Source organism: Dermacentor andersoni, chromosome 2 (assembly GCF_023375885.2).
Source record: "Dermacentor andersoni chromosome 2, qqDerAnde1_hic_scaffold, whole genome shotgun sequence".
Lineage (NCBI taxonomy): Eukaryota > Metazoa > Arthropoda > Arachnida > Ixodida > Ixodidae > Dermacentor > Dermacentor andersoni.
Genome location: NC_092815.1, coordinates 117,962,957 through 117,987,792, shown reverse-complemented (window position 1 = coordinate 117,987,792; position 24,836 = coordinate 117,962,957).

Below are 24,836 nucleotides of genomic sequence, written 5' to 3'. Positions count from 1 at the left end.
GCGAAAACTCAAGAATCTGCAGCGAACACTTCGTTGGTAACAGAAAAAACAACGTTGCGAACCATCATGCTTATGTGCCATCGATATCTCCACCTTTTAACAGACGTCCGCCTCCGCTTGACTCTAGTGGAACGGAGAGATTTGGCAGGTCAGCTTAACCAAACATTTTGGTTCGTTTATGAATTCAAAATCCTGTTCTAGAGCATCGTTGTATCGCGAGCTCATTTCTACTTTCGGTATTTTGCATGTCCTGCGCCGATACAACAAGCACGCTTCGCAATGTGCTGAGCCTGCCCGACTGCGTTTTCCAAATGTGAGCAATAATGTTGCTGTAGGAGCACTGGATGAGTAATTGCGAAGTAACGCACGTGTGTAAGGAAAAAAAATATGTCACGTTTATTTACATTTATTTGTGCGCGCTTGTTGCTCGAAGCGTCTGCGAAAAGTTCATATTAAGGTACTGAGCGATGCTGTAGCTCCTGCGAGAAAGAAAGATGCAGCGCGTAGGCACTGTAGGAAGCTTACTTTCGTTATGATCGCACGCTGTTTGCAGCCTTGGAAAACGTTTTGTTTGCTGCCCTGGAAAAGGCTATGAAAAGATTTACTCTCTGTAAATAATTGCGAGACAAAACATTACCATAACATACATAAAAATAGAGGAGATACCTAAGTCTTGGGTTCAGGACATATTCAATATGAACCAATTTGAAATACTTCGATTTTTATGCTGATATGCCTATAGAAAAACCTGATGCTCTCTGTACTTGCGAGTTGCAGCACGCCGAAATAACACTTGCGACTTTATTTTATATTGCACACGTACTTCGCCCTACTGAGCTTCCTTTTCGAAGCGTAGATGGGCGGAAGAAGCTTTCCAGGTCCTTGATTTTTAGGAAACCGTGCCTCAACACAAACGAAAGAGAAGGGTCCATTGTGGCCTATGCACCGGCTTCGCTTGCGGGCACTCTCCATGCACTACTCAGTTAGCGCCAAGGCTGCGATGGGGGCGCTGGTGACGGGTTTTTCCGCAGCGCCGCCTGGGCAGAGTCTGAGGTCTATAGTTGCGGTGATATAGAATGTTGTCCCGCACCGAAAAGTGGGTTGCTTGGCGACGCAGTGCTCGTGTCGAAGGAACATCAGACGGAGCGGCAAGGTAGTCAAGTAACATTACGTGTGTGGGATCCTCGAGCTGCTCTGCGAGCATGTAAGTGATGGTCAACGATGAAAGGGTGGACGAAGAAGCTGATAAAGACGCCAAATCAGGCGTCAGTGGAGAGGGGGAGAGCGCATCAGCGTCGGAGTGCTTGCGACCGGAGCGGTAAATGACGCGGATATCGTACTCTTGCAGGCGAAGCACCCAACGTCCCAAGCGTTCCGACGGGTCTTTCAAGGAAGGAAGCCAACAAAGGGCATGATGGTCAGAAACTACGGTGAAAGAACGGCTGTAAAGGTATGGGCGAAACTTGCTTAGTGCCCAGATGATCGCTAGGCACTCCTTTTCTGTGACTGAGTAATGTAATTCTGCTTTCTTTAGAGTACGGCTCGCATAAGCGACGACGTATTCATCATAGCCAGCTTTCCGTTGCGCTAAGACCGCACCAAGGCCAACTCCGCTGGAATCAGCATGAACTTCCGTGGGAGCAGCAGGGTCGTAGTGGCGAAGAATCGGTGGTGAGGTCAACAAGTGGCGCAACTACTGAAATGCTGCATCACATTCAGGTGACCGAGCTGCTATGCCGTTACTGGCGGAAAGTGAACTTGTCAAGGGCGCCATGATGGATGCGAAATTGCGTAGGAAGCGACAAATATAGGAACATAAGCCAATAAAACTTCTGAGGGTGATAGGCGTGGGCGTTGGGAAGTCTGCAACGGCGCGGTGCTTGTCTGGGTCCGGGAGGACGCCGTCTTTTGAGATAACGTGACCCAAGAGGGTTAGCTTACTTGTAGGAAAACGGCAATTTGTGATATTAAGCTGTAGGCCGGCAGATGCGAGACAGGTCAGAATGTCATGCAGGCGCGCGAGGTGTGTCGGAAGATCGGTTGAGAAGACGGCGATGTCGTCGGGGTAACATAAACAGGTCTTCCATTTGTGGCCGTGAATGATGGTATCGCTCATACGCTCAAAAGTAGCAGGCGCATTGCACAACCAGAAGGGCATGACGTTAAACTCGTAGAGGCCATCGGGTGTAACGAATGCAGTTTTCGGACGGTCAGGTTAGACCATTGGAACTTGCCAGTACCCGGAGCGCAGATCCAAGGAGGTGACAATATTCTGCGCCTTGTAAGCAGTCGAGAGTGTCATCGATCCAAGGCAGTGGATAAACGTCTTTTCTCATTATATTGTTTAGGAGTCTGTAGTCGACACAAAAGCGAATGGAGCTATTTTTTTTTCTTACCAATACGACAGGTGAAGACCAAGGACTTTGAGGTGTACGGATGACTCTACGTTTGAGCATGACGTCCACTTGCTCCGTGATGATTCGGCGCTCTTCGGCGGATACACGATACGCGCGCTGTCACAAGGGAGAGTGGGAACCGGTGTCGATGGTGTGAGAAACACCGGTGGCACGGCCCAATGACGTCTTATGACAGTCGAAAGAAGAGAGAAACTTGTGAAGGAGGGCAAAAATTTGGCGGCGATGAGATGGGGAAAGAGCAGGGTCGATGGCGTTGTCAAAACCTACTGAAGGTGATGAGTCTGAGACCGAAGCGATAGCGTCAACGTAACAACGGAGGGAGTCGATGGGAACATCGAGATCATCAACGTAGTCGACCGCCTGAAAGTATCCTTGGGTCTTTCCACGCAATAGGCTGATCGGGCACTGGTAGTTGTTGGTGACCAGCATCACAGTTGACCCAGATGTTATAGTGAGCACGGCAAACGAAAGAACAATGCCCTTGCGCTCAGCAAACACATCGGACGGCGTAAACACTACAGTGGCATCAGATGCGGCATCAGACGACAGGACAACAGCCATCGAAGACTCAGGGGGTATGGTTGTGTCGGCATCAACAGTGAGTTTGTCGGCAAAGAGAAGAGAGCTGGTCAGCAGTGATTCACATAGTGGTAAAAGCGACACATCTGCACGCGAACAGTCAATGACAGCATGATGACGTGACAAGAAATCCCAACCAAGGATGATGTCGTGAGAGCACAATGGTAGCATGAAACACTCGATTATGTACAGAAAGTTGTTGATGACGACACCGGCCGTGCATACAGCCGAAGGGTGAATTCGCTTCGCGCTGGCAGTGGCGAGCACCAGGCCAAAGGGAGCTGTAGTTACTCTTCGTAGTTTGCGACAAAGGTTCGCGTGAATGACGGAAACGGCTTCTCCGGTATCGACTAGCACCACTGCGGGTATACTTCCTCTAAAAAAACAACAACGGTAATGACATTTTGCGGCGAAGATTGAGGTCTTGAGAACGTCGATGTATTTGCAGTTCTTGCCTCAGGAACTGCACCAGTCAGTTTCCCTCTTCAGTGGGAGCTCGACGACACAGGGGCGAAATCGAACGCCGACGAGGGGAAGGAGAGCGCCGAGTTTCTGACCGGCGATCAGTGTTAAGACGTCGCGGTGAAAATGGAGGCGTGGCGGCGTATGGTGGTGCCGTAGCTGGGCGTTTCAAAGGTGATATATGCGTAGTTGGGGCGCGGCGGCGACAGAAGCGCGCCACATGGCCAGCAATTCCGCAGGCGAATCAGATAGGCCGGTTGTCTTGAGTGCGCCACGTCTCGGTGGGATGAAAAAACGGCGGTTACGGTCAGGCAACTGGAAATGAAGCCGGATACATGGGCGATGAAAAGGACGCGGTCGGCGCAGGTGGCCGTGCAACCACGGCTGCGTAACTGAGCGGCAGCGACGTAAGGGGAGTGGTAAAGTCGGTATAGGACAGCGGCACACTCATAGGATTGGGTGGGGGAGTTGTATAGAGGCTGCAGGAAGCGCTTCAGATATCTGAGTCCGGATGGCTTGCTGCAGCGTTGTAGGCAAAGCTGCCGTAGGTGCGTCGCTGCGAGGCAGCAGCTGCCTATAGCCATCTCCTCACGAATAAAGTCTTTGATATGCTGTGAGAGGGTCGAGTTGGTCAGGTTGGTAGAAACCGCGATGCTCGAGACGGAATCGGCGTGCTGAATGTTCTGGCGGGTGATGGAACGTTGCCGGCGCAGCTCTTCAAAACTTTGGCAGAGGTTAATGAGGACGTATACGCTAGTTGGGCTTTTGGCCAGCAACATCTGGAATACGCTGTCCTCGATGCGTTTGAAGATGTACTTGATCTTGTCAACCTCTGACATGCTGGGATTTACCCGCTTGCATAAATCGAGAACATCCTCGGTGTACCTGGGGAATGTTTTTCCAGGCTGCTGTGCGCGCTGGCGTAGACGCTGTTGAGCGCGTAGCTTACGCACAGCTGGACGATCAAACACTTCGGCAAAAAGAGTCTGAAACGCTGACCAGCTTGTAAAGTCTGATTCGTGGTTGAAGAATCAAATTTTGGCTATGTCAGCGATGTAGAAACGCACGTGGGTCAGCTTAGACTGGCCATCCCATTTGTTATGGGTACTTACACGTTTGTACGATGACAGCCAGTCTTCCACTTCGTGTTCGGTGGTCCCACTGAAAATGGGTGGGTCACGTTGACGAGGGATGCCGGCGCAGACGACAGTGGCAGCCGGTGGTGTAGGCAACGAGCTGGCGGGATCAGGCATAGTGTAGGGCGATCTTGTTGGCAGGATTAGAGTGGGGAGCTCCAGGACGAGGTGAAGGATCTCAGCAACCTCCCCCAAATGCGACAAGGTTTATTGTCGTTCACAACGTTGTGGAACGCTAGGTACTGAGAGGCACTGCAAGGGCTGTCCGTAGCACGGGGCTTTGGTTTGGTTTGGTTTGATTTGGTTTGGTGCCTGTAGATATAGCACAACCCACTACGGGGGATTGGCCATGAATCGGGCGGCAGTGGGTCGAAAAAGAATAAATACCCAAATAGGATTTTTTTTTTACTGAAAATGAGATATTAAATGAATTCTTATCGTTAATCGCACAGGGGCGCGTCTGCTTCATTACACTATGTAAATATGGGTAAACGAAGGCAATAGACATATGTAAACACAGGAAAAAACAATAACATTAAGGGGGGAGAGAAATGCGGCCATAATGAAACACAGAGCGCTATGGGGATACAATAGGTACAAGGTGCTCCGCGGTATGTGGAAAGGTGTAATGGTTCCAGGACTTACATTTGGAAATGCGGTTGTTTGCTTGAAATCAGGGGTACAATCAGGACTTGATGGCAACCAAAGGTCAGTGGGTCGCCTCGCATTGGGCGCTCACGGGAAGACTACAAATGAAGCTGTGCAGGGTGATATGGGCTGGACAGGTTTTGAAGCGAGTGAAGCTAATAGTAAAATTAGTTATGAAGAACGACTGAAGAATATAGAAGAAAGTAAATGGGCTGGGAGAGTGTTCAGGTATTTGTGCTGGAATAACATTAGTTCACAGTGGAGGAAAAGAACTAGGGAGCTTACAAGCACGTATGCTGCCTGTATGGTGAGCAACACAGCAACAAAGAACGTCATACGGAAAGTTAGGGAGGCTGAGATAATCTTATGGGCGGCGGCAATGGAAAAGAAACCTGCCATGAGTAACTACTTAAGAGGAAAGACGAAATCAGGAAAGGAACAATTTATAACTCAAAGGGAAGCTCATTACTTTTCGAAGCGAGATCGGGATGTCTTAGAACACGCGCCTATAAAGCGAAATACAAGAAGGAAGAAGGATGAGCTTGCTGCGGTAAAGCATAGGGAAACGATGGATCATATTTTATTAGGACGTGAAGATATCTGCCCAGCGGTCGATTTAGGCACCTCCGGCCTCCTTGAAGCCCGTGGTTTCAGCGAGAGCAGAGGGCAGGTAAACAAGTCCTCAATAGAGATCAGTAAGAGGCGAATGGAAGAATGGTGGAAGAAATGTACGGGAACGACACACAACGGAGGCGTGCTAGAAGAAATTTCACAATAGGGGTTCAGAAACTTTGGTTATGGGAATTCATCGTGGTTATTTTTTTTCTTCTTTAACATATGTAAGACATTAGGCAATAATATAACAAGAGCTTGATGGCACAACCCACCACCCCGTTCTAAAGGGGACGCTCATAACACCCATCAATGCATCCATCCAGTGTTTGCGATAATGCCGATTATGGTCGCGGCACACGCTGTGCGACAGATGCAACGGGCAGAGCGCCCACGCATCAAGGACCGATACATTGTGTGCACACATACGTCACGCGCATATGCAGGTGTGCGGAAATGCAGCATACGTCCTTATTCTTCTAGGCCCTTCTAGGCGCATTTGTATTAGTTTCGTGTTTTAAAAACACCAAAAATGCACGTTTTTCGGGAAGAAAGATAAAATGAAGATAGTGATACATTGGCTGCAAGATTAAGAGACCAGTCTATCTTGCCATCCCCGTCGAATCAGTATCTGGCTCTTTGTTTAGAAAAGTAGTTTTGTTTTTGAGAGTTCGATTTTTTTATTTTCATTTATTTGGGCAAAACAAATACAAGGTTTGCCCGCAAGGTAAGGCAAAAGGAGGGCGTAAACCACCTGACTAAGGCCTTTACCACCTCGCTGGAGCAGCAGAAGTGGCAGTTTACTAATTAAACAAAGTACAACTAATAAGGCAGAAAACTTCAAAACTACTTACAGCAAAGTTTTAAACACATTGAAAAGTATCAACCGTTTGCCAAATAGCAAGTAACTAAATAAATACAGCACTGCAAAAGATAAGAACATTCTGGTATTAACAAAAGTTATGCATTCAGAATGTAACATTCATAACATAAATATTGACTTTAAACAAAGAAACTCCATTAACATTCGTTAAACGCACTATGATCAGAAAATATTATGTTTCCTATTGCATGTTTAAATTTGGGAATTGTTCTACAATTGAAGGCTTGGTGGTTGCTTAGTGGCTATTGAAAGAGTTGTGTTCGGGGTTGTAGGGAGGACCTGGCTCTTCGTCGGGACTAGGTATACAGGATTTATTTACATATTTACATTAAAACACGAGATACATTCAACAGTCTAGCGTGACTCCCAAATGGCACACGCAAGACGAAGCATACAGCACACAGCTCCAAGCACACTACTTCTCGACCAGGAGTATGAACACGAGCACACTCTAGGAGCCGACAAACTGCTGCTTAAGAAGCCTCTGTCCTCCCTAGATCCCTAGGGGAGGGAAAACTGCTGTCCAACCTTCGTCCAATCGGACAAGTCCACAGTCGTTGGGGCGTGGTCGACCCGCCTTTGAGGGAGAGGGCTCACACACACACGTACGAACTTTGGATTTCCAGAACCCGAGTTGAGCCGGTCCTCGTAGCCAGGTCCAGCCCGCGCCTCTCAATTCCAGAGCTGACTTTCTCCGGTAGTCGCCACGAGTGTTGAGCAGACTGTGACGAATCCTGGGGCCCGAGGAAAAACGTACCGCAAAGCACCCTTTTGTTAGAGAAGCTCTTCTTGCTGCAAAGAGACCATGAAGGCCACGGCAAATCAACCAACAATACATGGTCCGCCAAACGTGGCCAGCCCTGCTGCCGTCGCCGACTCTGCGAAGAAGGCGCATGGTGGATTAACGCTGCCGTGGTCTCCAATTCTCCGAAGGAAGTTCATGGTCGGTTAGCGCTGTCGTATTTGCCGGTTCTCTGAAGGGCGCCACCACCGCGGGCACCTGCAGCGGGCTGAGATAGCTCTGCAGAGCAATACTCCTGCAGGCCGATCGTAACACTATGCTGTTGGGCTGCTAAGCACGAGGTCGCGGAATCGAATCCCGGTCATGGCGGCCACATTTAGACGGGGCTAAATTCGAAAATGCCTGTGTACTTAGAGTTAGGTGCACGTTAAAAAAACCCAGGGGGGGAAATATAATCCAGGGCCCCCACTACGGCGTGCCTCACAATCAAATCGTGATTTTCGTACGTAAAACCCCATAATTTTAAAACTGAAGGCCCACTAACACACGTGTCCCCCAAACTAGGGGCCCTACAACGTAAAACTATTCCAATCTGTTTTTATTCCGATCTCCTGGCGTCAAATTTACCTAACCACCGACGCAAGCATCGGGTGGTAACAGGCACTGTTGTATGAAAAGCCCAATCAAACGCGCTTCTCGTTTATATAGGATGTTACTTTCTTTTGCTTTCAAAGCGACTAGCATTGCCTACATTGATCAGTTTTTCTTATCTAATTGGCTGAGAAGAGGCGAGGAGCACGCTCATGTGGAGAAGGTGCGAATATGGGATCGCACCCACAGTTCCTGCAGTGAAAGGCCAGATGGCCGTTCCTCCAGTGCGCACGAGATTTGCGTGCTCACGTAGCCTATAATTCTGCGCAACGAAATACATTGGCCAGACGGGACGTCTGGCCTATGTATTTCTTGTCGCAGGACAACTGTAACTCGTACACAATGCTACTTTCAAATTTAACAAAGCTTTTCTTCCCCTTTTTTACTGGCAGCCGGATTTCTTGGAACCGCAATAATTGGCCTTGCACAGACTAGAAAGCTTGTTTGGCGTTGAAAAGACTACTCCTACATTTGCGTTAGTTGCGATCTTCTTCAGCCTGTGTGACACGTCGTGTATGTACGGTATTACTGCGCACTTGCTTCCCTCGCTCCATTGCGCAACGTCCCATCTAGCCTATGTATTTCCGGCCTTGTATTTCTAGTGTTTTTATTGCGTAGCATCTTGCGTAATCTCTGGGGCGCATTTTGCTGCTTTGAGCAAACCTTCAGTCAATGCGGTGACGATATCCTGCGGAAATCTGGTTTTTTTTTTCATGTGATGTGCTTGGGCCAAGAAACTGTTGCAACACTTGTGAAAACATGAACGGCGAAGCGCATTCATTAAGGTAAATTTTGTGATGCCCTTTTTTACCAACTTGGAGCGAGCTGGCGGATCTTGCGCGCTACACGGCGGTGCTCGAGCCTGATGTTGCACGGAAGAAGCGGGGCAGCGGCAGTGGCTTGTTGGCACTTGGTTCATACAAGAAGCATACAGCCGGCATGTCAAGGAATTGCAGAGATAGTGGGGTCACGAAAAGGGCTTCAATTATTCATAGTCGCTTTATGAGACCGGCTTCCAGGGTGAAGTCCCACAAGGATTGGGTGATTCATCTGGCGTCAGCCTGCAATGGAGTTGTCCACTCTTCGAGGATGCGTGACTGCGGTAATTTTTTCGTACGGCTTTGAGAAGGCCCGGACACCAACCAAAGAAAATGTCGCACTGTCGGCGGTTGTTCGACACTGCACGCTGTCGAGTTGACAGTGGTTGAGTCAGTAGCGTCTGCTGCATTTCAGTCGTTTTCTACGGCAAAACTTCCCCTTTTTGGGATGTATGCTCGCCACTTGGCTAAAAGCATGAAGCGTATTTAGTTAGGCCGAAGTCAGTATAGGTCTTGTATGCTAAAGCCTGCTCTCCGCGGGGCAGTCCCTTGGGTAAAAGATAATAGTAGTCATGTATCGTCTCGCGCAGTCTGTTTTGCTTGTTTCTTGAGTGTTTTAAAGCATCCATCGTGATCCCCATGCTAGGTCGCTTGCACCGCGGCAGAGGACTTACTTGAGTATAGGCTGCCTAGGTGCCAAGATTACCACCTCTCAGTACCCAATCTGCGAGGACCTCGACGACGTGACTCAGGTATACTGAACTGATGGCACAGGACTTTCACTTCGCATTATAGCGCATTTCTTCGAAGGTATTGGCCAGCGCCCTTAACGCACCAAGAAAGACCGTGTATACTATTACTTTCCCATTGGCAAATTGGGGGATGTTTGTTCGCCACTCTATACTGCGTAGCGGATGGCTTGAAGTTTAATCTCCTTCGTGCTTGGCGTGCTGTCAACGCAATTGTCATCTCCGACGTAAGGTTCCTCTTAGTGTCAACCGCATGCAGTCACAGCAGCAGTGAGCGCTGTCGGTTCCCAACCGGCACCTGTATACACGGTTACGTCATTCTCGTTCAGTGTAGACTATCTCTTGATACATTGGGCTCTCTTCCGGCGTTGAGGATTGCGTTTTATTGCGATAACAATTATATAGGCACTCAAGGCTCATTTCTGCCGTCGCCGTCGCCGTGAGGTTCCTTATAAAGTCCAAGGGCGATAAAACCGTCACCGCGCGCCGTACGCTGTACGTGCGAGTGAAATCTTGCGAAAGTGAGCCGGCGAACGCGGCTCACTCTCGTGTGGGCGAACGAGGAAGTGTTTTTCCGAGCCTGAAAGAAGCCCGCGAATACACGCTAACTGCGTCGAGCTGCCAGTCGCGCGGCAATTTTGCGTGTATTTGCAGGCTTCGTTCACGCTCGGAAAAGCACTTTTATGTAGCACGTATTGAGCAACAGAAAGCTGTATCGGCAGTTCTTCATGTCGCCTTACAATTTTCTCATTGACACTTTTCATCTAACTATAAAATTTGAGAAGTTGATCAATTATTAAAGACTAATTATCTAATTAGGCGGAATGAAAAAAAAAACAATTTGAGTATCTCCAAGTGACGGCAAAAAACATTACCTTGGTTCTGTCCAGCTACGCGGCTTCGCATGTTTTTAAACTCTGGCTAATGTTAGCTGGGACACCTTGTATAAAGCTTTACATCTCTGCGCATTAGCTTTTCCTCCCACTGGCGATTATTTTAGTGTACTTGTGGATCTTTGCATTCCTGTCATCCCGACCTTTTCTTCCAGCTCACTTGTGGCTTTCTGAACGGCTTCTGTGGCTTGTCCCAGTTTTTTTTTTCCTTTTCCGCTTGGGTTGCCACGCGACATAACATCAGTTGCTTTGTGATTCTTCGGCTCAGTCATTCAGGCGCAATCTCTTGGGTTGTGCCTTGGAATAGCATGCACGCAGCGCTGCAACGGCTCAAACTATAGTCATTGCTCAAGACTATTCAATCACGACGCACATCACCGTCGAGACAATATGCGTGCACACGTCAGACAATTTGAACCGTATATATATATATATATATATATATATATATATATATATATATATATATATATATATATATATATATATATATATATATATATATATATATATATATATCCCTGTTGCGAATTACTATTGCGTTAAGAAAAAGAGCCTCCAATGCTTCTGTCCGTTAATTTGCGATTACCAGCCATGTAAGTGAATATCAATCACACGAAGGGCCCTTTCACATATATTCCAATATGGGTATTGGATGTGCACTTGTTTTTTATTTATTTGTTTTTTTGCTCTGGGAGTCTCCGGTATAGTGAACTGAGTGGGGTACGGGGAGCATGTTTTTTGTTGTGCTCCGGCAGGTAAATGAGCGCCGAATGAGCGCACAGGCGGCTGCCGGACGCAGCTTCTATGTCACCGACAGTTCATGGAAATTCCATTGCTGCCGAGCTGCGCCAACGCTTGCGCCACGGCTGGCATGACGTCACCACAACATAAGTGAAGGAGACGCGAGGGGATTTCCTACCATCAGGGCGCTCGCCAACAAGTCCCGAAGCTGTCACAAACGGCTGAGAAAATTCTACTGCAGCAGTGTGGCGCCGGCGTTCACACCGCGTGCAGCTGACATAGCGCGTAAGGAAGGAAGGAAGGAAATCAACTTTATTCAGGTCCTGCAGGCCACGAGAGCTTTGGGCTCTCATGGAGTGGGCGTCTCCCACGACGGAACCGGGAGGTTGAGTTTCCTGGCGGCGTCGTGGACCTGCTGGACGGCCCAGAGTTGGGGAGCGAGTTCTTCGCTCCGGATTGCCTCTTCAAACTTGCGCTTGTCCTGTTCGTAGTTTACGTGAGCTTGCGATATACCTGCGCGTTGACGTTGATTTTCTTCTAGTGACGTCATCACGCGCGTTAGCCAATCCTGCTGCAGAGTTCTCCACACTAGCGCCGCCATCTACTTATGCGCTACTTTCTCCATAATCTCAACTCATTCGTTCCTCCCTTATACCCTCGCAGCCCAGATTGACGGCAACAATGCTGGGAAATATACCCAAAGAAAGCTATTGCTTTAGATATTCTTCTGTAGGCTTTCAACTGAGCCTCTTAATCAACCTGTCTTTAATTTATTTTTTTTGTAAGTTCTAGAAGCCTGGGGATATGGTGTCGATTAAATTAAAAAAAAATGCAATAAGGACACGAAAAAGATAGGGAACAACACGAGGGGCCCTTGTGCTGTTCCTCGTCTTGTCGATGTCTTTGTTTTTGTGCTATTTTACTTTATTCCTTATCATGAGCTTACGTCCCCAACAACACATCTTGTTAAGGTACGGTGTTTTCAAGTGGGTTAAGAGGAAGGGTTGGCGGAGGAGGAGGAATGAACGTTTATCGTGAGAAACAGCGAGAAAGTGTTCTTTCTTCGCCCTAGGTGAGCGGCTCTCTTAGTCCAGAAAGTCGTTGGCTAATGCCGCAGCCCGGGCCCGGTCCACCAGACTTCGCTGATCTTCCAGGCTCTGTGCCTTTAACATTGCCTCCCACGTTTCTTCGATCGCATGTAGCGGCTCTGAGGCATCATCTTGATTGTTGTTCGCGCGGTGTGGGCACACCAACACCATGTATTGGAGGGTGTCTGGTACCTCAAAATATCGGCATAGGTAAGAGAATTTGGTGGGGTGCATCCGGTGCATGATAATTCCATGGACATACGTATTCGTTTGTAGTCTGCGGAGGGCGGTGGCTTGTGCCTGAAAATAACTTTTGTGAAGGCGCACACCCATCTTGGCAGCACCACCGAGGCGGGTGCGAGAGCAGATGCCCTGAAGTTCAAATGTCGTTGAAACAAAAGGTGCCGCAGCTCTCCTAGTGATGTCCACGCCTTATTCAGCATACAGCCAGCAACCCCCAGGAGTTTGCCTCGTAACCACTTTGCTGGAAACCTTTGGACAAGCCTTCATCGCCTCTCTGTGTGTAATGGTGCAACAGTGGACAATGACATACCATGCAAATAAACTGCGGACAAAGCGGAAATACGCCTCTCTGTCTCATTACAGTTTAGCACACGTGCGTGTGTGCGCGTGCGTGGTAAATTGTAATGAGAAAGAGAGGCAGCCCCCCCCCCCCCCACACACACACGCACACATGCACTGTTCCAAGCAGGCGGCGAGCTTCAAGGCCACGAAGGCCGAATATCTAATCTATTCCTCATTTCTTATGCCAAGTTGCACACGTCAATATATCACTGAAATTTAGTAAAGCTGTCACTGATTAGACGCACGTTTTCACTAATGAAAGTCCTGAGTGAAAGCGAAGGAATTAGGATATTCGAAACAGAGCAGACAAAAGGCGTCAACCTCTCCTACTACATCATATATATATAAAAAAAAAAGAAAACGGAGAGAGAGAGAGAGAGAGAGAGAGAGAGAGAGAGTTTTTTCTTTAGCTAAGCTTACAATCATAGAAATAACAGGGAAAACTTGTTAAGTTTCTGGCGTCGCAGGAATGCGTGGCTGCCACTTAGCTATTTAGATCCGATCACGTTTACGATAATCAAATCTCGCGTATATTCCTGCGTCCAAAAGGTATTTCGTAAGCATTAAAAACAAAATATTACAGAAATGAAGAGACCAACAAGAAGCGACGAACATGAAGAAAGAAGATACTGTAGTCAAAACGCCACCAATTAGATTGAAAAATTCAAATCTTAAAGACAATCTTCTTGGGCAGATGTGCGAAGATGGCTCGTGTATCTTGAAAATGCTGTTTTATTGTCACGCTGTGGTCGGCGCCGTGACAGCAAAGAGTAGTAATATTCGATTAAAACGCTGCCGGAAGCTTTCGACTTGTCATGACAGGGTTATTCCCGAAGACGCAATGGGCCGCGCATTGAAAGCATTATCGCACGCCTCAAAAGCCTCACGTCAGGACGCGCTCGTCCTCCCTTCCCCATACCCTTCCATCACTTGGCGTAACGCGTGCCTCATCAGGCAGGCCCAGGCGCTCACCCTCCCAACTACAGTGTACTAAAATAGCCAAAGTAGTCTAGTACACTGTATCCCAACCGACGGCATCCAACCAGTGTTGTCAAAGATGACAAAAAAAAAAAAAAAGAAACCGTAAGAACTCGTATGACGGTGAATGTGGATGTCAGCGTGATTAACGTTGTAGCAACGTATAGCGACACACCGTATTGCCGCCGCAGAGAGGCGTCATGCACGAAGCGTTTGAACGCAGTCGGATTCATCTCTCGCCCATCACTGAACACGCTGCGTCATTGAGCGCCGCCGCCGCGAAGTCCGCGCGTAGCGCTGGTGCGAATAAACATTCCGACGAGCTCCTCTGAATATGTATGACTGGGGTTCGATTCTGCCCAAGCAGAGGATAAATTCTAAATGAGATTTTTTTTTTTGCCATTGAAAATCGGAATATACTAAGCGGCCCACGGTTACCAAGGGTGACGTCAAAGAGGGTCGTTGAAGAACGCACATGCCCAGTGACCCAAGTAGGCGCCAATGTGGTTCACTGAAAAGCGGCACACACCCATTGGCACATTGGCATACCTATTGGCTTCTTGTTAGTTCTACAACGTATCATCTGAGAAGCAATAACCAATAAAATTCTAGGCGCTGGGCATGTTCTGAAAGATCACGCGGTGCACAGGGAATCTCGAACAACGTAGAACTAGGAGGGCGAGTATATCAATGGATCAGAAACTACTTGACACAAAGGTCCTTGTTCGTAAGTACGGAAGATGGTCCGACTACCGACCACTACACATGCCAAGGCGTTCCCCAAGGCGGTGTTCTGAGCCCAATTCTTTTCAACCTCGCGCTTCTTCGGCTGGCCGAATCCCTACCGGAGACAGTGAGTGTCTCAATCTATGCCGACGACATCTGCATCTGCACATCAGCGGTCACTCGCCTGCAGGTTCGTGCACGGCTACAGAAAGCAGCAACACAGGCATCTGACTACCTTCAAACACAAGGCCTTACCATCTCAAAAGAAAAATGTGCCTTAGTCGCTTTTACGTGAAAAGCGATGACTCGTTATCCAGCATGCATCAATGGTCAGCCTATCTCCTACAAGAGAAATCACCGGTTTTTGGGCGTCATTGTAGACCGGGATCTCACTTGGAGCCCTCAGGTTGCCCACTTAAAGAAGAAGCTCACATCTATTGTTCACATCTTCAAGTTCATCGCCGGCAAAACATGGGGATCGTCAGTGGGCTCCATGCTACAGTTATATCGAGCACTTTTCATCGGATTCCTACGCTATATCTCTCCCGTGCTTGCTAAAACATGCAAGTCAAATCTTCAAGAACTTCAAAGCGTGCAGGCGCAGGCACTACGTGTTTGCCTAGGCCTTCCGCGGAGCGCCTCAACAGCAGGAACCATTATAATGGCTCAAGACCATCCGATCACGACTTACATTAGCACCGAAACGCTTAGAGCCCATGTTCGTCATGTTTCACGGATGCAGTCAAGCTCTCTTGCGTGCCTGCCAGAACGACGACCACAGGCGTCCTTCTCCAACAAGGTCAGCATCCATCGTGCCTCCTTGCCATCGGGCTTCACACCCTCAGCACGTTCAACCTCAGCTTTGTGGTGTTTAAAACAATCTCAAGTGCATCTTACGGTTCCAGGGATAAGAAAGAAGACCGACCTGCCTACCTTGGCCTTGAAGCAAGCAGCTCTGGATTGTTTGCACACTTTCTACTTTGATCGAGTCCACATATATACGGATGGTTCTTCCACTCAGACCAGCTCCACCAACGCAGTGGTTATACCATCACGATCACTAAGCATCCAATACAAGATTTCTCACTTGACAACATTGACCGGTTCGGAGCTTGTTGCCCTCCGAGGTGCCATTGATCATATTAATAACCAACCGGCTAATCGGTGGGCAATATTCTGCGATTCAAAGGCGGCCTTACAATGTCTTCTGTCATCTCTTCGTCGCGGGTCATGTGAACAACTCGTGTCGGAGATACGAGAAATGCGCCATCACATTATCACGAAAGGACACGACGTCGTGTTCCAGCGGCTGCCTGGCCATTGCGGTATCTCCGGCAACGACCTCGCTGACGAAGCTGCTAGGAAAGCACACGAAGGAGCAAGCCTTGTTTCTATACCTTTATCGCGGACCGACGCAGCCCAACACTTAGGCAAGCTAGCGCACTCTTTGACATTGGAGAAGTGGCACACACCTGAATTCACTCAACATCGCTTGCATTCCCTCGATCCCTCTATGCAACTGCGGCTGTTACCAGGTCTTCCGCGAAATGAGGAAACATTGCTGAGCCGCTTACGTTTGGGCGTCGCATTCACCAATGCATATGCATTTTTGATTGGAATGGCTGATAGCGCCGAGTGCAATGCCTGCGGTGTCGAGGAAACCATAGAACACCTACTGTGCTACTGCCCACCTTTTGAAGATGAAAGGCAAGACCTCTGCACAGCTCTCAATCAGCTAGATGGAAAGCCGTTCACCTTGAACAAATCTTGGGACCATGGCCTCGCATATCGCAGCTACAAAAGGCCACAAAAGTGCTGCTGCGATATTTGAAAGATACCGGATTGAGTCAGCGTCTGTGATCCAGACTGAGTGACCGACTGATATCCCCAGTGGACTTTCTCTTCTTTTAATCTTTCCGTCCCCCTTTTCCTTTCCCCAGTGTAGGGTAGCCAACCGGGCTCAGTCCTGGTTAACCTCCCTACCTTTCATTTATAATTTTCTCTCTTTCTCTCTCTCTCGAACATCGTAAATATTTAAAAGACTCTTTGTTCTAACCTTCAAACCAATTCTGAAAGAGCCTCAGATAGCATCTGGTACCTGAAGCTTGAAGTATTCAGTATGTTTGGGACTATACATTCGCTCAAAAAAAAAAAAAAAGGACGCATACCGCTTGTTGCTCGTGTGCAGTAAAAGCTGATCTCGCTTTCGCAGTTATCTACTAAAGAATATTGAAAAAATATGGTGGATTTCGTAGAAAGTAGTAGAAAAAGAAGAAAACATTAAAGGAGTAATAGATTTTGCCATCATTTTTCTACAACAGGCCAAATTTAGGTAAATTTCGAAGCTTTCTTGCTGAATCACTAAAGATATTACAATCAGGAGAACTACTGATAATTCAATAGCTGTGGCAGCATTGCAACCAAAATCGGAGTGAACAGCGTCGAGGCCGGTTATTTTGTCAGTTGTATTAGGGTTACCCGGTCGCTCTCCGCACCTACTGAACCTTCCTCAGAGCGCGTTCGCCACCTTTATATAGCACCAAGGCTCCGCGGGGCACTCGACTAACGCTCTGGCATCTCCTCGTTTCCCCGCATTCTGGTCCCGCAACGCAACTTACCATGCACCGGTATCTTTATGCTGATGCTATATATAACGGCGATACGGACGGATCTTCACAAGATATAAATGTTTTCATTTCTTTCTCTCTCTCTTTGCAGGTGGCTCAGACACGCTAAATTAAGTTATCTTGTTAATTATGTGACCGAAGAGCCTGACAATAAAAGTGGCTCTGTTCGATGCAGCTGCATTCTAATTTGTAACTTAAATTAGCAGGAATGTCGAGTGAATTGTGCTGTTGTATTTCGTAATGCATAGGCCGGCTATTACAGCTGAGAAGGAGCAGCGGTTTATATTCCCCCAGCTCCAAATTTCTATGACACCGTCGAAGTATGAAAATCTCGAATAATTCCTGCTGCAGACCCGCATAGATATTCAAATGCTATCTGCGCGCGCCTACAGACCGAGTGTCAGCCGCACCTTTCGGAATTCCGGTCTTTCGGAATTCCGGTTCAAGCGACGATAAGAGAACAGTGCGACACGGCATTACTACGGAACTCTGCTTTTCTTGCGCAGAAGCAACAAATCCGGCTTTAGGAGACATCTGCTTCGCGTGACGTCCGCATAGAAAAGTTGGTACCCTTCAAGGTCGTGTCGGCGAACCCTATGCAACTCTTGGTGAGCTGACTGTGGACGGATCGTCTCCCGCGCCGTTGGCGTGAAACACATGCGCTGGTATCCGCGAATGACATGCCGCGGTGGTGCGCGCGTCTTCCTGCGATCTGTCGGCTCTGAGGCAACGCCGGAGAAGCGCCGACGCCGCTGGCTTCGGTATCTGGCTTCCGAGGAGGTCTTCTCTCCGCAGGAGGGGAGGTGCGCTTCCGGCCGCTCACCGTCGCGCGGGCCTGCGCGCTGTCCAGGATATCGCGACGCTGGCAGTGGCGACGGCATATCCGCGGGCGGATGATGCGCCATATATCTCCGCATCTCTGTCCGTCGCGGAGTTCACTTCTCGTCGAGCCAGCTTGCTCTGGCTCCGCTGCTGCTCGCAGCCCAGTGACAGGGGGGGACCGGCAGCGCTATCTATCTTCGGGGCCCGTCGTCTTTCGGCGGCCGCAGCGCGACTCGGGTTGCATCGTCGGCGTGGTTCGAGGCTTGCGAAAAGATACTACACGCGCACGGTCCTCGGTGGCATGCGGACTCGACGGTAGCCGCTGCTGAATTCGGTCGTACAGCGTTTTTGGAGCGGTTGAGGAATTGAGCGACAGTGATGTTCGCGCCCTACAGCAGGGCGTGCCTTTGCTGGCTGCTGCTTGTGCTGCCACTTCTCGGGGTTCATGCGCAAGAGAAATACCGTTTCTTCAGGTAAGCAGCTGTCGCAGATAGAGGAGTGGCGCAAGATGAGCTCGTAGTTTCGGATTCGAGCCACAAGGCCTGAACTATGTGGATTGTGGGTTCGCGTGCCTCATTGGAAACCGTTGCTATACAAGCGTCACAGAGGCAGGAAGAAAGACGCGAAAGCGCATGCTCTTTTGTTGAGAGATATTTTCGATGATAGTAAGCCAGCAGCATTTCTGGGACGAAAAAAAAAGTTTGCTTTGGTATTTTCATGGTTTGTGGTCGAGCAGTATTTCATTGCAGTATCATGGAAATAGTAAGACGTCAGTGAGTAGGCGACGCTGTGGAACTGCAAATAATTTGACTTGTATCAATGATATATGATTAAGATACTCAGGCAGGGGTTTCCTAGACAATCCGTGGTATCAATCAATTAACATAGTGGGAATTCCATTACGGTCACACAACGCGCGATGCTGGAGATTGCTCTCGCCACTTCCACTCTTGGACTCAATCGAATATATCGGTGCCATGCCCATTTTGGTACTTCGAAAATGCACCGGGAATGCTTTTTTTAAGTTTATTATTCACGTAGTGTGCACACGTTTTACACGGCTAACACTTTCGAGAATGAAAATCTCGGCGCTATAATAACAAGCTAGTGTACACTTCAGCGCCTAAATCATACAAGTTTTTATTTTATTTTTCAGGAAATCTGCCAAAGGAGGACACGATGGTAAGTCTTCAAAGCTTAGCAGGGTCATTGAATGAAGTTTAAGGAAGTCGTCCGAAGTAATATACATACTCTGTTACCCCGCGGTAGTATTATGACATTCAGTAATTCTGGCCGCACCATCGATTAATTGCTACAAATGGTACATGTCAGGCGCCCGGATACGGCGAATGTATAATCGCCAATGAATTCATTACCGGTAACAGTTTGTACATTATTGCTAATGGTTTTTGGATTGAACCGGTCAATGACCATTCAGGCTATCGATCCAAATATACCTGTATTATTTTTCCTAGCCATATCATAACGCTTCTTTTTGATTATTGATTGACTAATTGGTTCTGCTACGGGGCTGCGGACACGTGCGTGACGCCCATCATGGAAGCCTCATTTCTACCTCGGAGAAGCCCGAAACGGACCTGTCATGGCTGACGACTTGCTGCGAGCTGTAGAAGGAAATAACTAATACGACATCTTAGAATTCAGTTTGGGTATCACACTTTCGGCAATGGCTCCAGTCTGGTATCGCCACTCCAGTCTCAGGGTGGCGAAAAAGTGGTCGTGACGCTCACCCCAAAGATCTGCCCTCGATGTTTCGCGCTTTTACTCCGCGTTTGCTCTCCGTCCTGTATTCGTATAATCTAGGAAACACACAGTGTGCCCTAGCATAATTTCTTTATAATGCTAAGGAGAGTAATTGGTTGAGAATGTGTGCCTTCATCATAGCTGATTCCCTACAACGAGCCTATTTAAATGGCCCGGTGATATCTGCACTGCCGGACACTGCGCATATCACTGCGGCTAGATATAGATAGCTTTTTTTTTTAACCGAAAAGAGAAGAAGCCTCGCATTAGAAAAAATCTACGGACTTTATGCATCTAAATTAAAATTTTGGAATTGACAATGGCTTCCTAACCGACGATTCGAAGTGTCATATACAAGGCTGCGTTCCCGTATTCCACCACTTGATCTTTAAATGCGTAAACATTTCTATGCTTACCCAACGAGAAAAATATCCGTCCGTCCGTCCGTCCCGTAAGACGATCTCTCACGAAGCTCTCAGCACAAGCCGCACGCTGCCCCTTTCGCAGATCGCTTTTGGGATATGGGCTTACGCGTCTCTCTTCAACGGGAAGCGTCGAAAACACAGCGCGCGGAGCTATCAGCAGTCGGCACACTGTCCGCATCGCAGATGATTTCCAAGATACGGTCCGCGCGGCCGTGCTATACACGCAGCCGCCGCCGGTGTACGTCTGACCACGGTTCCTAATGGTTCGACGCGAATGGATAAGGTGCCAAAGGGCGATAACGGCTTATATTGATCGGAACGTCATCAACGCACTTGGCACCGCCACTTGCAGTAATTTGCTTGCGTTATCAATGCACCTCTCGCCGCCGTCCGCAGCGCTTCGTGTCACTGCAGCCCTGTCGTTTGTAGTGACCGGATCAAATTTCATGACATTGATAATGACATAGGGATCCGTGGAGTCGAGTAAGTGGCACAATGGTTACGCATACTTACACAACTCCCAGAGGAGCTTCTGCGTGTATTTTTTACTTGCTCAGATGTGGTTCTGGCCGTATCTCCTTTATGCTACCTCTTCAGTGAGCCGGAATCAATCAATCACTTTTTAGTATCGTGCCGGTGGTTTTCAACTCGGCGAAAACGATCTATCGATATTCCGCTCCATAATCCAGGGATGCCTTTTTGCAGTATTCCAATCTCACTTGAAGCATCGGTATTAGGATACAGCCACAGGAACGTTTGCTGAGCCATTTATCATTACCTCTGTGACACAAAAACATTATTTTATTAACGTGTCCCATTTTCCATGTTTTTTTCTGTCTCCTTCAATGAATTCCAAAATCAGAAAATTCAAATAGCAAACAGATAATTTTGATGCTGTCTTTGATGAACGCTTATGAAGTTTGGATCGCTATAAGCCGTTATCGCTCTTTAGCGCCTTGCCCATCCGCGCCGAGCCATTATCAAGCGTGATGAACCGTACTCCGGTGGCGGCTGCATATAGCGTGGCCGCGCAGGGGAAGAAAGCGGGGAGGTTGCGCGCCGTCTTCCTACATCGCGTGTGAGGCTCCGGGTGGGGTGAGGGAGATGGGGGGGGGGGAGGGGGGGGGGCTTTCAGCTACGGCGGCGGCAGCGTATGGCGCGGCCGCGCAGGCCCTATCTTGATTGCGATTTGCGCTGGGGACAGAGTGCATGCGCCGAGTGCCGATAGCTTCGCGCGCGCTGTGTTCTCGCCCCTCAGTCCGTGTTGAGGCAAGACGCGCGGGCCCCTATCTTGAAAGCGATCTGCGATGGGGACAGAGTGCGGCAAGTGCTGAGAGCTTCGTAAGCGCGATGTTCTTGCCGCTTACTTCGCGTTGAAGCGAGATGCAGCATGAAGGTGAATTTGGTCGCTGCTGCGGGCCCTACCTTAAAAGCGATCGTCTTACATGACGGACAAAGGGACTGAGGGAGGGACGGACGGACGGACGGTTTTTCTTGATGGGTAAGCATAGAAATGCTCACGCATTTAGAAAGATCATGCGCAGCTGTATACAGAGCGCGACTAAGTAAAAGTGCGCCCTTAGTTCGCGTGTTGTGTCACTGCAGAGTGCCCAGAATTCCGGTAACACAGTGGCTATCGCGTTGCGCTGCTGTGCTCGAGGTCGCAAATTTGAGCCCGGTGCGCGGCGGTCGCATTTCGATGGGTGCGAAATGCAAAAACGCCCGTAACTTAGAGTTAGGTGCACCTCAAAGAATATCATGGTAAAAATAAATGCACCGTCCCCCACTACGACATGTCTCATAATCATATCGTAGTTGTGCCCCCTGAAACTCCACAATATAATTTTAATTTAGTGCCCACATTTTCTTCACGAACTCAACCGACCACTGCATGACGGGAAGCAGCTACTATAGAAATTTGGAAACACGTTGAAGGACGCAAGTATCGTTCTGAAGCTGTTTATGACAGCAGTACACGCGGCTGAGACAAAAAGCAATTTAGTAAAGCGTCCTGTACTTACACGCGCAAGCATTGACAATGAGGCGTGAAATGTGCCGTTCGTTTTAATTCTACCGCGTCGAGACTCAGCTGATGGAACGAAGCGCTCGAACATGCGTAAGGAATAAACTTCAGTACGAATAATGCAATGAGAGAGTACACTAAACACTATAAATGCTTCTAACAGTTTAGCCAGGAGTCACGAAATAAATAAATAACACGGAAAATCCGCAAGTGGGCATTTGTACACACTCCGTCAGATCATTTTAAACGGTGAACCTCCGGCTATAATCCTAATTAACAGCGGCGTCACATGGCCACTTTCGATCGCGATCGAGCACGATACCTTCCGCAGATTGAGCAAAGAAGCCAAATCGACCGGGAAGTTCGATCCGGATCGGGCTCGATCGCGATTGTAAGCGCGCCGTGTGACACCAGTATAGCGTGTCAACATGTGGACACGCGTCACGATTTCTACCACCCTCTGTTCCTCGAGCCGTCCAAGCATTCGAAACGCCTGTCTCAACCCTAACAGTGCTACTAGCAATTAAGAACGGGGCTATCTTGGTCTGTGCAAGTAAGAGATGTGGGAAAACGTTTGGTCTAGCGCTTTCGCCGTCATGCCCTTATTTTTTATACCGCGGTCATGCAGAAATAGAAGAGACCTGCAGCCAGCCGTGCCAGAACGGAGGAAAATGCTACAAGGAAAGATGTGTATGCGTACATGGTTTCCGCGGTCGATACTGCGAATATCGTAAGTACAACTTAAGCACGGTGGAACCTGCCATGTTCCTGTTGTGTGTGATTGTGCGAATTTCGACGTCACACGACGCCGTGCAAATGGCGACGTGCGTTGCGTCGTTTCCTTTCCTCGAGAGACGAGTGATTTTTCACGCCATTGTTATTCTCTGTTCTTTCATTCTCTCAGTTTTGACCTTCAGTGTCCCCTTCTTTATGCTTTGTGAAAGGGTTGAAGGAACGCCTTTAAACCCGTGTTATCTTCGTGCTAAATAAATTTAAAATAAATCAGAAGGAAATCCTAGCTGCTCTCACTACTGGTGAAATCAGAAGCTTTGATTGGTGGAAATAACTTAAATATACATGAGGTGAGTTGGAGGCGATATAGCGTCGCTGCTATGCGGCTGCTAAAGCGTAATATGTCTCAAACGTCAGTCTCCAAATTTGAATCGCGCTAATTTGACACTGTACGTTGCCAATGTACGTGGAAATGCAAGAAAGGAGGGATCGAGAAAATAGATAGAGGAATGAGAGAGAAAGAAGTTCTAGTTTGTTTTGACTTATTCACTTTTCACTTTCCCCAAACAGAACGTCTACATCGTGATACGTCACACACAAGATATTATACCAAGGTGCAGCGCAGCGGCCTAAAGCTCCGCTTTGATTTTACCCCAGAAGAGGTTATTCTCGCGGTCTCCCACCGACTTTAGTTTTACGGAAACTACGTTATCGCCCAACACGGCTCAGTACACATAGAACTAGTCGGCGCATAGAACTAGTCAGCACATATAGCTATACCGATACAGATATGTCGGTCACCGGCTTTGTTAAATAGACAATTACGCAACGAAACAAAAAACGATACCTAAATAACCTCACTACTAAAAAAAAAAAGTGGGCAGTTTGCATAGTGGTGCAAGGCTGGGTCCCAGCGGAACTAGTTCAGGCTTTTGCTAAGTGTTGCTAGGTTTTGCTAAGTTTTGCGAGGTTATACATGTCCAGCGCAGCTGTTGCGAAACAACGACTACAACTGATGAATGGAGTACGCAATGCTTAATTTGTGGTTCGGAGGCTTGCTTTGAGCTTGTTCTTTATTGAAACGTATGCTGTTCCGTGTGTGGTATGGGTGATTTTAATGAATGTATGTACTGTTCGCTTCCCTTTGCTGAGCGCTTGTAGCCTCTACATTATGAGGGGGATGAGCCATTGCATTTTTGCCTGCTTAGGGGGGTATGAGCCAAAATTTCGACCACCAAGAGGCTAAGCTAGCACGGTAAAAAAAATACAAGTGCGGAAGCCATTGACGATGACTAACGGTGATATCGAATGTATCTGTCAATTTAGATGATCGTCATGTCATTGGCTACTGAGAAAGATACATCAATATCTGAAACTACGGCTAAAATTTGGTTCATGGTGACAGAAACAAAGTTTGGAGAACGAAACCGAGCCGAAGAAATAGACTACTAGCTACCTATATTCGGTTAACAGTATAAATGGAAACTGGAAGCAAATTACATGCGCTCACATACCGTCGAGACATAGGGAAAAAGAAAGGCTCTGACGAAATACTAGGGGCTAAATAAATGATCTGGATATGACAGTAATTATTAAAATAATGCTTGTGAGAAAGTACAAAGAAATATACACATAAATAAAATAAATAAATTGGTGGGGGGATTATGAACAGCCCTGGTCTAAATATATATGTAAATAAAAGAAATTAATCGACCAGCCGTGGTTGCTCAGT